The sequence below is a fragment of the Dipodomys spectabilis genome, unplaced genomic scaffold, assembly GCF_019054845.1.
Source record: "Dipodomys spectabilis isolate Male_0828 unplaced genomic scaffold, ASM1905484v1 ptg000612l, whole genome shotgun sequence".
Taxonomy (NCBI): domain Eukaryota; kingdom Metazoa; phylum Chordata; class Mammalia; order Rodentia; family Heteromyidae; genus Dipodomys; species Dipodomys spectabilis.
This window is the reverse complement of record NW_024871289.1, coordinates 4,992,802-4,996,897: the sequence shown is the minus strand read 5'-3', so window position 1 is coordinate 4,996,897 and position 4,096 is coordinate 4,992,802. Positions and strand designations below refer to the sequence as shown.

General features: G+C 33.3%; 1 non-coding gene across 1 annotated transcript; it reads right to left on the bottom strand.

The window, feature by feature from the left end:
• Positions 1-3,187: 3,187 nt before the first annotated feature.
• On the bottom strand, positions 3,188-3,291 carry LOC122100939. The gene has a single exon (XR_006146275.1). It is a non-coding gene; the product is annotated as a U6 spliceosomal RNA (small nuclear RNA).
• Between the last annotated feature and the right edge of the window lie 805 nt (positions 3,292-4,096).

Here is a 4,096-nt window from a genome sequence, read left to right as displayed (position 1 = left end):
ATGATATTTCAACTTTGGATTTCTTTAGAAAAGTGCATACTACTTTCTACAACGAGAACACTAACATGTATTTTGACCAAGAGTGTAGAAAATTTCCTTTTCTCCACAGTGTCGCCAGCCAACATTATTACCTTTTGAGTTTTTTTAAAGGGCATGTTTTTACTGTGCACAGTATCCCAGACTGGGCTTAGGCTAAAATCCTTTTACTCCAACCTCCAAGCACTTGGAATTACCAGCCTTTGCCACCACACCTGGTTCCTTGGATATTTTTGATAAGAGTTATAATAGTTAAGAAGTAGTATCATAGTAATTTTGAATTGCATTTCTCTAATGACTTTTGCTCACAAAGCATTAAGCCAGCATAGAAGTTGTATTAAATACAAATTTGTAAATCCACAGGCGATTTTCAGGGCTTTTTGGAAAACATGTCTATTCATAACTTTTGTCCATTTTTAATCAAGTTTCTTGTTAATCTCATCTTTAATCTCTTTATAGAAAATCAATAATTAATTCAAGGTAGTAGAAAGGAAAAAATTAAGCAGCTCCTAACATTTTTAAATTTTTAATAAAGTGATATTGCTTTAATCATTTTCTGTTAATGCTTGAGACTATATAACTCAATTTACAAGGCTATATATATTTTATTTATTTTACTTTGATTGTTCTTTCCAAAGCCTACATGACTGATTTCACTTGGTTTCTTTCAGTCTCATGTAGTTCAGATTTCAACCTGAAGAATAAACGGAAGGAAGCAAACAAAAATATAGTTCCCCTCATCTGATGATGCCTCTACAAGAATGAGGAAAGTGTTCATCCTTCTAAGGACCTATGATAGAATATCAAAAAGAAAATTTATTCTTCTAGGTCTTCCTTATCTTTGCGATGTAACTTAAATGATGTAAAACACAATATACTGTTCAGATACTTTTATGTTTTATCAGTTTTGCACATTTTCATATGGATTTCACCTCAGTCTACAACATTCCTTCATCGTTCTGTCCCTGATATTTTTACACTATGACTACATAAGATTACCTGTTTGATTTACAGCATGAGAAGTTATCCACCTTTCTTCCTTGGAAGCAGAGCATGGTCAATAGATATTACTTCTGGTTGCTCACACTACATGTAATGGTTTCTGTACTACTTATCACATTCTATTAGTATTTAAAAAAGAATGCTGGCTAAACTCAAAGCTCATTCATAGGTTTATGTTAAGTGTTTCACAAGTTTTATTTTCTTAATTCTTAAGATAACATTTGCTATAATGCTAATGTTATTACCAGTTTAGTGTTAGGAAAAATTATAGTAAAAGACAGTAAGTGCATGGTCCAAAGACACACACAGTGAGGAAGGAAATGAGTCAAATTTTCCAAAAGTCTTTCAGCAACACCAAAAGTGGGTAAAATCTCTCCATTCTCTTACACTCTCAGTTCAATATTCATATTGTCCAAGAAATAATAGCATAGCAAATATTGCCCAAAGTGATTGTTTTTTGTCACATTTTGTCTTCAACACAGACTGTGTTGGTGAAATTTGGTTATCATGCACAGAGCTGAGCTTACAAATTGAAGTCGGAAGACAGCCAAATTTCTTCTGTCCCACAGTTCCAGTTTCTTTTCTAAAAAGTACTAAAATTTTTAAATATCATCACTTACTATCTTTTAATCTCCAAACGAATTAAATTGGCATATAATCACTCCAAAAGTCTTTCAAATTAGGTGATGATAAAACAGGATCCCATGAAATAAAATTTCTTTTATTTTTAAAATTATTCTAAAAGCCTTGTGCTGGCTGGTCACCCTTATAATCCTATCTACTCTGAATATTTGCTCAGGAGACTGAGATCTGTGGATAACACTTGGGAGCCAATCAGGCCCCCCCCCAAAAAAAAAAACTTTAATGAATTATTTTTCAAAATATTTAATTAACTAGCAAAGAGCCAGGAATTGAGATGTAGCTTATATAGTAGCTCACCAATCTAGATAGGAAAGGCCTAGCAAGACCTTGAATCCCTGATTTTAAACTCTGAGCACACCAATATACATACATGGCGTGTGTTCGCATGCATGCGCGTGTTTGCTTGCGCGCTGCTGCACTCACACACACACATGTATTCAAATTACCTTCATCTCAGTGTTCTGCATTAATTTCTTTGTTAACGATATTATATGGGTAAAATAGAGGAAATAAACTCTTCCATCTCAGAACATTTTTGTGTTTTTATTCTAATAATACTGTGCAGAAGGGTCAGATTTACATGAAAAAGGAGAGTATTACATTTCCTAACAAGCATTGTTACCTCCTCCTTTATATTTTCCCTACAATCCCTTCCCTCCCACCTCCACAAGTACACTCCCCTCCCCCTTCCTTTCTCTGCCTAAATTGTAAAGTTCATTTTGCAACATAGTGTCTTGTGCATCGCATTGTTACAATGGGTCAACCTGTATCCCTATTTGAGCATATTTTTCCCTTCCCCTCCCCAAATTAGAGAAGCATACATACAAGATGTAAGTGTACCAACTTCAAATACAGAGAAAACATGGGTTATGGCGTGGGGAGAAACATACAAAGAAACAAAAAAAAACGACATCACACATTATAAGTATATTAGAAACAATAGCGAGAAACAAAAAACAACTTGTGTCCCTATCTTGGGGTTCAATTTCTTTAACATCATCTTATCTGGTTATATGCACATATCTTTTGAACTTTTCTGCTTATCCCAGACATATATTCGTTATTGAAAATAAGGGAAATCATGGGACCTATGATTCTTTAGACTTGGCTTACTTCACTCAATAAATATTTTTCCAAGTCTTTCTATTTCCTAAGAAATTGGGCAATGTCATTCTTTCTGATGGAGGCATAGAATTCCATTTTGTATATATACCACATTTTCTTGATCCATTCATCTAATGAGATCATCTGGGTTGGTTCCATATCTTAGCTATCGTAAATAATGTTACAATAACCATAGTAGCGCTGGTAGTTTTAGTATGGTCTTGTTTATGATCATTTGGGTAAATCCCCAAAAGTGGGATTACTGTGTCATAGAGGAGTTTTATGTGGAGTCTTTTGAGAAACCTCCATACTGCTTTCCAAAGTAGTTGAACAAGTTTACACTCCCACCAAGAATGCAGTACGATAAACCTGTGGCCACATACCTTTCAACATCTGTTGTTGTAAAAATATGGGCTCCATGGATTTGCATGTCATCCTCGTGCAGGGGGCATGCTAATCTTCTCTGTATCGTTCCAATGTTAGTGTATGTGATGCTAACTTGAGCACAGAACATTTTTTATATATAAAGTATAATTTTTATTGATTTTATTAAACTAGACAATTCAACAGAAAGTAAGTTAAAAAGAATTGTGAAATTTTAGAATCATGTATTTCTTATAAAGAAATGTGTGCTTATAAAGCACACATTGAAGAATAAAATCAAGATAGACATGCCAAAAACAAAATAATTCCAGAAATTTGTAGTTCAAGAGATGTGTAAGAGGAGGAATTCAATTATTCTATACAAGGAACCTGTCAAAATGAACATTGCAGCAAGTGTTAAGGCTTGTTAAAAGTTTTAAATATGCTTAATTTTGGGATTTTGCTTATATATGCCAAAAATAGGACTCTTTGGCAGGTATAAAACTTTTCTGCAAAGTATTTAAGATTTACGGTAGCAGACATTATGTACTAAGTATGCACATTTCAGATTTTAAGGAAACATTATTAATGAGAATTTGCAAAGTCTTTGTGTAAAGAAGCAGAGTGAAGAATTAAGACTTTAACTACACAGTTTCTGTTAATACTTTAGGGATTCCTTACTTTATTTGTTAGCAAGGAATAAATGATGATATAAGCCATAATGTACATATGTATGTTACTATTTACACACATATACATACACATGTATACATGCACACATGGAGAAAGACACATAATTACAGTCAACAAAAGTTTCACCAGTTTTTGAATATGCTTTAAACTGAATACTTGGAACAATATATTTTGAAGATGTATTTGTCTCTAAGAGTTCTTTTACCACTCCTCTTATCTCTTAAAACTGGTAGTTTTAGAGAGATTTGACTTACAA